Below are 13,867 nucleotides of genomic sequence, written 5' to 3' on the forward strand. Positions count from 1 at the left end.
GAGCCCCACATCAGGCTCCTCTGCTATGAGCCTGCTTCTTCCTCTCCCATTCCCCCTGCTTGTATTCCCTCTCTCGCTGTCTGTCTCTGTCTCTGTCAACTAAACAAATAAAAATCTTAAAAAAAAAAAAAGAATATAGACCTTATCTAGGCATTGAAGGCCTAAAGAGCAAAAACTATGGTTCCCTGGAGAAAGAATTCTGCCTCAAAACTGTTATAAAAGTCCTCCCTGAAATTGTAGTTTGCCAGGATGCCTTATAAATTTCAGAATCTAGACTGCAGCATCAACTCCTTTCAGAGTTTCCAGTCTGCTAGCCTCCCCTACAGAGTTAGAATGTCCCAGCTCCCACATATGCCTGAACTGGTTCCTTAAAATAAATCTCCTTACACACACACACACACCGGTTCCTTAAAATAAATCTCCTTACACACACACACATGCATACGCGCGCGCGCGCGCACACACACACACACAAATACATACTGTTGGTTCTGTTTATCTGGAGAACCTTGACTGATGCAGGGATCCTGTACTCTGATAAGGCAGTAGATTGTTTGTTAGGTTTTAAAACTATAGGCAAAAAATCTCTCCTTTAAATCTCTCAATTTTCTATTTAATATTTGTTGTGACTTTCTGAGAAGACAGTGATGCAGAAATATATATGTAATTCATTAGGGGATCACAGTACTTTTTCTTTTAGTTGTTGACAGAACAGAAAAATAAGTATTAAAATATGTTTATTTTACATAAGAGGACTCAATTGAGAAGAGTAGGTAGAAACCAACTTTGAGATAATAGAGTAAATATTCATTAAGTTTTTTTACATATATCTTAACTTTTTTGTCTACATTTTTCAGAAAATGCTTTTTACTTTCCAAATACAATGAAGCTATTTTGATCACTGTCACTTTCCATGTGTTCTTTGCTTCATTTCTTAGCATTCACAGAGCTTTATTGTTCCTCCTCCCCTTTAGCTTTTATCACAGGACTCAAGCTTATCATTATATTTTTTTGCATCTAACACCTTATAGGGAAGGAAAGATTTTCCTTTACTCTCAAATTCTTTCAGCTGGACTAAGAATTAAATTTACACAAGACAGAGTAACAGGAGAAAAAAAACCCAGAGTTTTATTACATTCGCCTGGAGACCCAATAATGACACTGAGACCTAGAGAAATGACCAAGGCAGATTTTTTATACTTTTTAGACAAAGAGACAATAAATTAGTGAGGAATTGACGGGATAAAGGAAACAGATGTTTGGGGGCTTTAATTAGTGAAGAATTCTAAATGGAATTTGGTTGAGATAATAGGTTAGTAAAAAAGTCTACAGCTTTCTGGGTTTTAAAGTCCCTGTCTCTGATAATAGGGATGTCTTTTTATTTCTCAGTACAGGGAGTGTACCTTTCATATGGGTGATTTTATTTCCTGCTTTCCCAAGACAGAAGAGGGCCTGAGTGCCCTTGCACTGGCTGCTTCCCAAGTAGCTTCAATTCAAATTAATAAATATGGCACTGTGGTACATTTTGGATGGCCCACCCTTGGCCTCTATAGCCTCATTCTTTTACTTCCCCTCCTTCTACTTTCTGTTACTTAAGTGCAAGTCTTTCCCTACCTCTCGATCCTTGGCTTTTTTTCTTTCTATNTTACTATTCCATGAGTTCTTATATTTTTGAAGTTGTGTACATGATGGCTGATGATGTGTACCACAGAGCAGCAGCTAGAGCCAACTGCTAGCTGGTGCCTTATGTGATGATTTTGAGGTAGGGATGAATAGTATCCTAGAATAGACCCTATAGGATTAAACTCTGTATCTTTGCTGTTCTCCTTAGTTAAGATCACCTGGCTTTCAGAACGCAGACAAATGGGGGAAGACAATAATCTGAGGAACTAGGAAGGTTAATTCAGGTTAGTCTTGTATACTGCCTCTACATTAACCTAGGAATCCTGGCAGTGCTAGGTTGATCATTACTTTTCTGCCTTTCTGTGTCCAGGGTAGTAGGCAGGAGAGAAAATGACACATTTTTAAAAAATTCTCATTTTCATACCCTACCCAGACTTACTTCACTTTAGGCTAATGTTTCCCTTTCAGTCTATTACCACAAAACCATGTTTTACAGAATTTTCTCATAGCTTTTATGTTAATGTGATAGATCCTTCAACTTACTTCTGCTTTCTACATTATTTCCAAGACAGTAGTTGAAAAGAAGAAGCCAGCACCCCAAGCCAGTTGTCATCTTCAGAGGAACATGAAGTGCTCCAGAAATATAATCCTACACAGATATCTAAGATTGAAAATGCTATTTATTAGCTACTCTATTTTTATAACTCTCGTATTTTCTATTTCACAAATCTGAAAGATTATATTATGTAATTTTTCAATTCATCTTCTTTTTAAGATCCCATTCTTTCCATTCTTATTTCCTTTCTTCTGTTCTTAATTTTTCAATGTTTTTTTAAATTTTTTTTTTGTAGTGGCTAATTTTATGTAAACTTGCCTAAGGTGTCGTGCACAGTTCTTTGGTCAGATTAGTCTAGATGTTGCTGTGAACATATTTTCGGATGTGATTGACATCTATAATCAGCCAACTTTAAATAAAGATTATCCTTAAGAATATAGACCTTATCTAGGCATTGAAGGCCTAAAGAGCAAAAACTATGGTTCCCTGGAGAAAGAATTCTGCCTCAAAACTGTTATAAAAGTCCTCCCTGAAATTGTAGTTTGCCAGGATGCCTTATAAATTTCAGAATCTAGACTGCAGCATCAACTCCTTTCAGAGTTTCCAGTCTGCTAGCCTCCCCTACAGAGTTAGAATGTCCCAGCTCCCACATATGCCTGAACTGGTTCCTTAAAATAAATCTCCTTACACACACACACACACCGGTTCCTTAAAATAAATCTCCTTACACACACACACATGCATACGCGCGCGCGCGCGCACACACACACACACAAATACATACTGTTGGTTCTGTTTATCTGGAGAACCTTGACTGATGCAGGGATCCTGTACTCTGATAAGGCAGTAGATTGTTTGTTAGGTTTTAAAACTATAGGCAAAAAATCTCTCCTTTAAATCTCTCAATTTTCTATTTAATATTTGTTGTGACTTTCTGAGAAGACAGTGATGCAGAAATATATATGTAATTCATTAGGGGATCACAGTACTTTTTCTTTTAGTTGTTGACAGAACAGAAAAATAAGTATTAAAATATGTTTATTTTACATAAGAGGACTCAATTGAGAAGAGTAGGTAGAAACCAACTTTGAGATAATAGAGTAAATATTCATTAAGTTTTTTTACATATATCTTAACTTTTTTGTCTACATTTTTCAGAAAATGCTTTTTACTTTCCAAATACAATGAAGCTATTTTGATCACTGTCACTTTCCATGTGTTCTTTGCTGCATTTCTTAGCATTCACAGAGCTTTTTTGTTCCTCCTCCCCTTTAGCTTTTATCACAGGACTCAAGCTTATCATTATATTTTTTTGCATCTAACACCTTATAGGGAAGGAAAGATTTTCCTTTACTCTCAAATTCTTTCAGCTGGACTAAGAATTAAATTTACACAAGACAGAGTAACAGGAGAAAAAAAAACCAGAGTTTTATTACATTCGCCTGGAGACCCAATAATGACACTGAGACCTAGAGAAATGACCAAGGCAGTTTTTTTATACTTTTAGACAAAGAGACAATAAATTAGTGAGGAATTGACGGGATAAAGGAAACAGATGTTTGGGGGCTTTAATTAGTGAAGAATTCTAAATGGAATTTGGTTGAGATAATAGGTTAGTAAAAAAGTCTACAGCTTTCTGGGTTTTAAAGTCCCTGTCTCTGATAATAGGGATGTCTTTTTATTTCTCAGTACAGGGAGTGTGCCTTTCATATGGGTGATTTTATTTCCTGCTTTCCCAAGACAGAAGAGGGCCTGAGTGTCCTTGCACTGGCTGCTTCCCAAGTAGCTTCAATTCAAATTAATAAATATGGCGCTGTGGTACATTTTGGATGGCCCACCCTTGGCCTCTATAGCCTCATTCTTTTACTTCCCCTCCTTCTACTTTCTGTTACTTAAGTGCAAGTCTTTCCCTACCTCTCGATCCTTGGCTTTTTTTCTTTCTATAATTCTTTCTCTCAGAGATTTGATGTTTCTAAGAACTTAAGTATTTTTCTGTTTTGGTGTTTTCAGAATCATCTGTTTTTAGTTCCAGAAATATAAAAAGCAATTGCATTTTACAAGAGAGAATATATTGGTTTACTTCAAAATATCAACTGAGTACTCGTAAGGAAAGAAGCTAGCAGCTAGCACTAGAGGAAAGTCTGGGGTAGACTCAAAGTAGGTCCACCATGGATGAGATAATAACAGAAGTACAGAATTAAAGATGAGTGAGAATTTTCACAAAAGATTGTTCCATTACTTGTACAAATGTTATTAAAACACCATACCCTAGGAAAGGAGGACAATTGCTATCAAGAAAACATGGAAGTATTGTTATTTCTGAATTGGCAAATTTGGAACTACCTTTAGAGAATGAGAAAAAAATTCATGTATTTATCATCCAGCATACTTTTAATTCAAAATGTTTATTAATCTTAAAGCTCATAGTATGTGGGAAAATAAATCTTACGACTCTTTTTAACAAGGAAGTGGGGGGATGGGCTAGCCCAGTGAAGGGTATTAAGGAGGGCACGTAATGCATGGAGCATAGGTGTTATATGCAGACAGTGGATCATGGAACACTACATCAAAAACTAATGATGCACTGTATGGTAACTAATATATCATAATAAACAACAAAAAGAAATTATTTATATAATTGTACATTGCGGTGATAAATTATGATATTAATCAAAGGTATGTATACGGAAAAGCAGGTATAATTTAAAATAATCTAAACAGAGGTATTTTATGTAGATGAGAAGCAACACATATTTTTTCATTGTTTTAAGGAACTCAGGCATATTCATGATAAAATATATTTTGATTTAATTGTGGGGAGAAATTAAATGAAAATTTGGAAATAGCTCATTTCACAAATTCACAAATGTGAATTTGGTGTTAGCACAAGTTCAAGGGTGTGTGTGTGTGTGTGTATGTATATAATGAGTTTTGTAAAGACTTGCAGATTTTACTAGAATAATTCATATTTAATGGGACATATTTCTTTCTGGTAGTATTTCATGCACACAGAAATCAGCATATTATCACTGAATTGTCCTTAGTACAAAATGTGCTACTTTAATAACATGATACAATAAAATAGCTATTTAATTTCAGGGACTTATGCATCTGATTTGATAGTACATTCTAAATTAAATAGATAACAACATTTTTCTTCCATGCTTCCAGTATCAAAAGAGGCCAAAACATTTGCATATGAAATATATTAACAGTCATGAAATACTTATCTTCACAGCCAGTTTCAGCAGACAATATTTATTCAGTGATGCAGTTAGAATTCAAAAGGAAATTTAGTGACAATTTTATTTAAGAACATTGTCATCTTGGTTATGGAAAAAACAATTGGGACATTATTTCTGCCAAGGAGATTTAGAAAGCTCAAAGCTGCCAGTTATGCAAATTCATTCCAAACAGCAACTCTGACATCATTCAAGGACAGGGTGTTTGTAAAGATTTTCTTCTACTGTGACCATCTTTATAATTGTGCATTTAAAAAGAAAAGTTATATTTTCGACCCATTTAACATCAGGAAGAAAATAATAAAATTCAGGGGTGATTGTTTTGATAGTAACATTGAAATTGTTGGAGATCATAGAGAAATCACATTTTCCCCATGACGCACTTTATTTTTCTGGTTGCATCACTTGTCTTTCAGTTGTCTTGGTTAGCAGTAATGATGTACAGAATTAGTAATATGTTGTTGTAGGACAAGTGAAAATATTGTAGATTTTTGAGTTTGTAAACATCCAATAAAGAATGTGTATTTCTTCTGTCCAAATTAATTCAGAACCATATAAGAGAGATTTAGGATTTAGATTAAGATCCAAAATTTACCTTAGCTATTAATAGAGTTGAGTGAAGGACATGTTTTATATATGTGGGAAGAGAACTTGCTACTATGCATTCCTGTTTTGAGCTAGTAATCAACCTCGTTAGGAGCACAACTAGAAAAATCAGAATTTCCATGAAGGAATAGTCCCATGCATCTTGAGGTCAGGCAGTCCCAGAGAATAAAAGATTGAGCAGTGCTTTCTAACTAACTTTTCTTCAGATAACTATATTAACTTTCTCTTGCTACATAAAAATTGTCACAGATTTAGCAGCTTAAAACAATACTCAAGTATTACCTCCATGTAGGTCAGAAGTTCGGGCTTGACTAATGAGTCCTATGATCCAATATCACATTTCACAATGTACATGTTGGGCAAGATTGAGGCTCAGGGTCCTTTTCCAAGCTCATTTGCCCGTTGGCAGAGTTCAGTTTCTCGCTGCTGTAGGACACATGGCAGCCTGTTTATTTAAGACCTGATGGATAATCTCTCTGATCTCGACAGAAGTCTAACCGGTATTTTTAAAAACTCATCTGATATGATCAGGCCTACCCAGAATAATCCTCCTTTTGATTAACTCAAGGTCAGACTGTTTAGAAACTTTATATTTGCAAAATGCTTTCACCTTGCTATATAATGTAACGTCATTATGAAAGTGAATCCTGTCGCATTCATAGGTTCTTCCTACAAACAAGGGAAGGAGATTATAGTGTGTGTTGTGTTAAAATTTGGGATTGGAAATCTTTGAGATCAGAATTCTTCCTACCTCACTTACCAAACATAAAATCAGCTCTTTCCTTTAAGCAGTTAATATGAGATGAAGAAAGAAGTCAAGAGTTTACTATAAATTTTTTCACAACAAAACACCAGCCTAACAGAAATATTGTCACCAATGAGGATCTTGGTTTTGTTTTATTTTAAACATTTGTGGAATCATATTTCCCTAGTAAAGACATGATCCAGTAGCACCCAACATATATTTCAAATTTCCCCACTTAGTCCTTGAATTCAAGAGGGATACAACTCGTAATACTATATTTTAAAAGTGTCATGAACCTATATTATAGATTCAAAAATAGTGCTTGAGCTAATGTATAAAAATTTAAAACTTTGAAAGAAACAATCTAAAGCATTGTGCATCACTTCCAGTATTACAGATTTCAGTCCTCTGGCATTATTCTCTATCTCTTCATTTTGTTTTTTTCATCTCTTCTTGTACTGTAAAAATAATAAAAATAAATATTGTAAAATTCTTGTCTGCTAATTACAATATTTAGATTTCTGATGGATATACTTCTGTCTGCATTTTCTTTTGTATTTTGGTTATTTTGTCCTACCTTTTGGCAGCCTAGTAATTTTATTGAATATCTGTTATTGTTTGAAAAACAGAAGTTCTAACTTATGCCATCTTCAAAGAGGGCTTACCCCTTACTTTGCTAGGAAGATAGAGCAGGTGATTGATGAACTTAATCTAATTATGAACTTGCGGAGTTTGAGATGGGCTAGAGTTGCAGTAGTAATGTATCTTTATCTGTTTTACGCTCAGTTCTTGGCATGGCCTTCCAGTAATTCCAGATGAGAGCCTGAGATAGTCAGTGAGGTTGGTCCCCTAGTGGGCTCTGAATTTTATAATCTTTGTCTTTTCAATACAGTGAGACTATGGAGAATGCTGTTCTGCTTTTCAGAAAGTTTTGGCTCACCTTCTTTACCTCTTACCTACATAATTCATAATTTTGAAAATATCCTGAGAGACAAATCATCTATATGTATGGCTTTACTCTGTGGCTCTCATTTTTATCAGAACCTTGGTAACCCCAACTCTAAATGTCATGTCTGTAGTCATACAACAATACCAAAATATATGCTCATTTCTCTGACTCTAAACTGCAGTCCTCTTCTCAGGACCTTGGCCTGCAACTTTAGCCTTTTTCCGTTTACCTTGAAACAAATATCTGCAGAATATCCCCTCACCTCTTGGCCTCCCCCGTCTATGGTAGGTGGGCCTTTAGTCATTACCTAAGCAGCATTCTGCTGCCTTTAAATAAGAAAATGCAAATTAGTAAATAAAATTTGTAATTTTCTAGCTTTTCTAGTTAATCTCCACGAAAGAATTGTTTGGCCACATGCCGCTCTGTCTTGGTGAGAAGTGGGAGTTTATCACTGAAATCAAAGATTATGTAAAATCTTTGTATAACTAAATCTCTGGGTCATATTTTAAAAGTCACATCTAGTTGTCTGATTGACATGCTGTCAAAAAATTCTTAAGGACCATTCTCAGTTGTGGGTGAAGAATTTAGAATTTAGAAAGGTTGTATACAATTTTTGTCTTATCCTCAACATAATGAAGCATTATTTTTATGTTCCTAAGAGTTATTCTTTACTAGTTGTACAGTCCACAAGTAAAAGGAGAAATTATGACTGATAAGCTTAGCAGGTTTGCTATACTATCTGAGAATCATGAGTATACTTGAAAAATGAATTGGGGGAAAGCTCAGCTCCAGAGATTAACCTTGTATAAAAATGCACATGGAGGAAATTTCACTTAGAAGGAATTTCATCCAGAGGTCACCAAGAGTCACATGCAGTCACTTTCATTAGAATAATAATTAACATGTATCTGGGTTGATGGTAAAATTTAACCCTTCCCAGAGTGTTTCTGGTGCTGTTTTTTATGTTAAATAAGAGTTAACCACATTTTAAACAGAGTATCTGTTTTTCCATATATACATAGATAGGTACATGCTTTATTGCAGAAAAGAATGATGACTGAACTAAAGTCATAGCAGTAGAAATAAATATATTATTCCATCTCATTTTAACTATCCCACATAAAATTCCATATGTACTTATTTGTCTTACTATACGTTATGTACTACTTTCTTTATAAATCAATTATTTATTTATTTGAGAGAGAGAGAGAAAGAGAGTGCATGGTGGGGAGGGGCAGAGAGAAAAGGAGAGAGAATCCTAAGCAGACTCCATGCTGAATGCAGAGGCAGATATAGGGCTTGATCCCACAACCCTGAGATCACCACCTGAGGTGAAACCAAGAGTTGGATGCTAAACTGACTGCATCACCCAGGAACCCCAACATCCGTTACTTTCTTATGTGCTGACATTCTGATTTGATTTTCTTGAGACATATAATAGCAGGTCTATGGCTGGGTGTGAAGGTGTCCTAAGGCCACTTCAGGATTCACAGCAGAGCACTGTAAAAGCCTTTATTTTTCACTGATTATTCTTAAGCAAGTATGTTGTAATGACTTAATGATAATGGTAATTTCAGTTTCTTCATGGTAACAAAAAGCAAAGAGCAATTTTGTCATGAATAATTTTAAGTCATGACCACTAGTCCCCAGATAAATTAATTTGCAGAGGTTATGGTAAAAAAAGGGAGTAGAGGAATAGTATGAAGTTTAAAGCCTCTGTCAGATGGACTTTTGTTCTATTTCCTGCATACCACAGGCCTTTATTAAGTCTATGTTGGGGGCTCATCCTAATACAACTATCAGGAATCATATTACATTTTAAGAATGTTACTCATTTTTAAAATTGTGAATAAATATGAGGATCCTGGAATATGGTATTAATAATATTCCTTTTACTGGTATGCATCCTAAATGAATATATTATTTTTCATGTAACCTACTTTTGGCGAGTTTAATAAATATTGGATCAAATTTATATAACATAATCAGTTATATGTTCATTTTACAAGTTAAATCAAATTATAAATTTGGTTAGCAATTTTGTCAAGAGCCATGATTACAGAAAATATAATTGCTATTTATAGTTAAAGCATTTATTTTCTCAGTGGGTTTCTGATAATGTAGAGGATTAACAGATAATAGCTCTTGGACCATCATTACTATAGAGAGGCACCAATACCATATGCTGTTGGGTATGTATTTGTATATTGGTTGGTTATTTGAAGATCTATGAATCATTCAGCCACTTTAAAAAATTTCCATCTATCCTTGTTTTTCTAACACCTACCACGTGTGCTCAGAAATGTACATCCCTTTGTCAGGAAGTTTGGGATAGATAACTTGTTACATCTTTTCAATGATACTGGCTCTGATGGTGTTCTTTTTTTTTAATATTTTATTTATTTATTTTAGAGTTAGAGAGAGAGAGAGCGTGAGTGGGGAGAGGGACAGTGGAAGAGGGAGAGAATCTCAAGCAGACTCTGTGCTGAGTACAGAGCCTGACATGGGACTCAGTCTCACAAACTGAGATCATGATCTGAGCCAAAATCAAGAGTTGAACACTTAATCAACTGAGCCACCCAAGCACCCCTGTGACACTGTTCTTAAGACCTTATTCATATAAGTTATAACTAAAAATAGTTAAATAAATCTAAATATATCACCATGGGGTTTATACAAAACTTAACTTAAAGCACAGGGATTTGCCCCCTACATTGAGACAAGAAGTTTGAGAGTACAGCTAGAAAAGTACCATGATATTTAAGCAGTGTAACAGGTGGCACTCCTTAGGGAGATTTGGCTGAGAATGTCATGACATTTGGCACAGCACTTCTGAAATAAAGAAGCCCCCATTCCAAACACTAAAAATGGGTTAATATAAATGGGAAATGGGCAATAAAGAGCTAAAAAATGTGAAACTGAGGATGCCTGGGTGGTTCAGGTCATGATCCCAGTGTCCTGGCATAGAGCCCCATGTAGGGCTTTCTGCTCAGTGGGAGCCTACTTCTCCGTCTTACTCTGCCTGACACTCCGCCGCCTTGTGTGCTCACTCTCTCTCTCTGTCAAATAAATAAATAAAATCTTTTAAAAAAATGTGAAACTGAAAATCTGAGTGAAGGGAAAAAAATCAGTGCAAGATCAGTGTCACAAAGTTAAAAAGTCAAAGTGTGGTGCGAAGGAACAGCCCCCCACCGGAGAGCTGTGCCATAGCTCTGAATGGTGAATAATTGGTTAGCCCCAAAGTCTTCTCTCAAAAACAAGACCATGTATCAACGCGCTAAACTTTTAAAAACATTTAAAGAAACGTACACTTAAATATCATGGTACTTTTCTAGCTGTACTGATTTTTCTATTAAAAAAGGGAAGAGACATGTGGGTGAATGACAAGAGGCAGTTCTACAGAGATTTTTCTGAGTGAGCTCTCCTCCATCTATTTACATTGTGAAATAGGGAAAAAAAACCCAAACAGCTCTTTTCCAAACTTAGTTTCTATCTCGGTGTTTTAGCTTGTCCTTCTAACATGCTAATATATGTAGAAAAAAAAAAGAGGAGGGTTATTGGCACATGTACATTCCTGTTTGGCTAATGACAGGTTAAGTTAGAAAAGATGTAATATTTCCTCTGAGGAATGTAACTTGATGATGGATAAAAAGCAACTGCAGAAAGTTCACTGTGTAAACAGTGCCAGCCACTGTTCTAAGCGCTTTGCATATGTTAACTCATTGTACACTAACAGTATCTCTACAGGGTGGGTACTATTAATTTAAAAGGAAACTGAAGAACAGAAAGTTTAAGTGATGGATTTTAACTTATACAGTGTGTAAATGATGGAAATGAGATTCAAACCCAGGTAGTCTGACACTGGTATTTGTGATTATAATCACAAAACTATGTTTGTGTATGCTATGTTTTTTATGAAAAATCCAAATTTTAGTAACTTAATTATCAATAGAATAAGAGAATATTTTACAGGATAATAGTTATCAATATAATAAGAGAACACTAAGAGAATAGTAGAACTGTTAGTTATTAATAGAATTATTACTAACACTTTGAGATACTGAAATTTTTTATTCCAAATTCTATTAAAGCTGGATTATCCAAATTAAATATGGTGGCTCAATTAAAAGGGAAAAGCCATGGGATAGGCACAGAACTAATCTTTTGTAATTTTTTTCTATTACATTGCACTGTTCCTTGTGATTATTTAAGCCAACTAGCTTATTATAGTAGCTCTGATTGTTTTGTAGATACTTTGATTATGCAGCATTTTATATAATTATTAGAAAATGCTTATAAAATGTATGTTTTAAATTACATATAATAATTTAAAATTCACATTCTGTATGTTTAATTGAGATAATTTTTGGGAACACTGAGGAGATGGAGGCTTGGTCAGAAGACTATAGATTTAGACACATGCTTGGAAGGTCTTCTTTCCTACTCTGAGTTCTCTTTTTTTCCAGGTAAAGTTGGACCTCCAACTTTTTTAAAATTTATTCATTTACTTATTTTATTTACTTTATTTATTAACCTCCAGGTTAATAAATAGCACCATCATTTGTCTTATCAGAGCAAGTAGTAGAAACTTACAGAGCTACTCACATGCTATTGTGATTTTGTCATCCTTTCCTTCTAAAGGCAGTTTCTAAGCTGGCATCTTACTGGTTCTGAGTTTGCTTAAATCATCAGAGAAGTAAAAAATATTGAATATGGTTTTAGAAGAGCACCATCAAAACACACAATATGAGATCAAAACAATGATAAAATATTGATTTTCAATTTTATGATAATCATTGATTGTGTTTAATTTCAGGGAGAAAAAATAATCATAAGGAGGTGTAAAATGATTCAAGTAATTAGATATCAGCATAGATGATTGAGACAGAGAAATTAACAAAATGCGTTTTACCTTAGAAAATCAGTTGAATCTGTTTCCTGGAGTTACGATGGTGGAGGAGTGGGGGACCACTTTTTCAGCCGGGCCCTGNCCTTTTTCAGCCGGTCCCCTGAGTTGAGCTGGATAGGTACCAGACCAGCAGGAATATCCACGGAATCAGCCTGAGACGCAGGAAGATACATCTGGATCTCTACAAATGAACATCTCCAGCGCTGAGTATTGAGATACGAAGTGGGGAGCCGTGAAACCGCACACAGATATCAAAAGATAAATGGAAGGGAGAGGGAGCTGCTGCGTTTGAGCACCGGGAATGGTAGTCACCTGCACGGGGGAGCAGGTGGACTCGCAGACCGGCACCACGAGGGAGCAGACTGGGACTGGGACCGTGAGGCGGGGAACGTGTGCGACCAGACTGAAACGAAGCTCCGGTGTGCTCACTGGAACCAGACCGAGACCGGGAGGTCCAGAGCATGCGGGGGCAGCTGGTGGCTGGCGGTTTTAGAAACACAAAGGACAGAGACGTGCCGGCCCTGGAAGTGAGGGCTGGGATGCCGGCTGTGGGGCGCACAGCCCGGGATGCTGCAGGGTTGAGCAGCACCAACAGAAACAGAGTTAAAGTGGCCAGAACATCAGTGGAGAACAGTCCACAATCCCTCTGTTCTGAGACAGAGGCTGGGATTCGGCTGCTGCTGCTCTGACTCTCAGAACAGGCACAGCAAACCACCAGGGAAAGCTGCCAGAGAAAAAAAGCCTGGAAATACCAGCTCACAGTGTGCCCATCCCCATCCTCCCTTGCAGGGGACAAGGAGACTCTACCCAAACAGGGCTGCCTGAGTATTGGCACAGCAGGCCCCTCCCCCAGAAGGCAAGCTGAAAAATCAAGAAGCCCACATCCCTAAGATCCCTATAAAACAAGGGCGCACAGCCTAGGTCCCAGTCAATACTTTAGGCTCTGGACAACCCTGCAACCTCTGCTCATCAGAATGATGAGAAGGAGAAATCCCCCCAGCAAAGAAAAGACAATGAGTCTGTGGCCTCTGCCACAGAACTAATGGATATGGTTATAACCAAATTTTCAGAAATAGAATTCAGAGTAACAATGGTCAAGATGATGTGTAGACTTCAGAAAAGTATTAATGAAAATGTTTATGAGGATATAGAATCTCTAAGGGCAGAAATGAGAGTGAATCTGGCAGAAATTAAAAATTCTATGAGCCAAATCCTGTCAAAACTAGAGGCTCTGACG

Source organism: Ailuropoda melanoleuca, chromosome 5 (assembly GCF_002007445.2).
Source record: "Ailuropoda melanoleuca isolate Jingjing chromosome 5, ASM200744v2, whole genome shotgun sequence".
Taxonomy (NCBI): domain Eukaryota; kingdom Metazoa; phylum Chordata; class Mammalia; order Carnivora; family Ursidae; genus Ailuropoda; species Ailuropoda melanoleuca.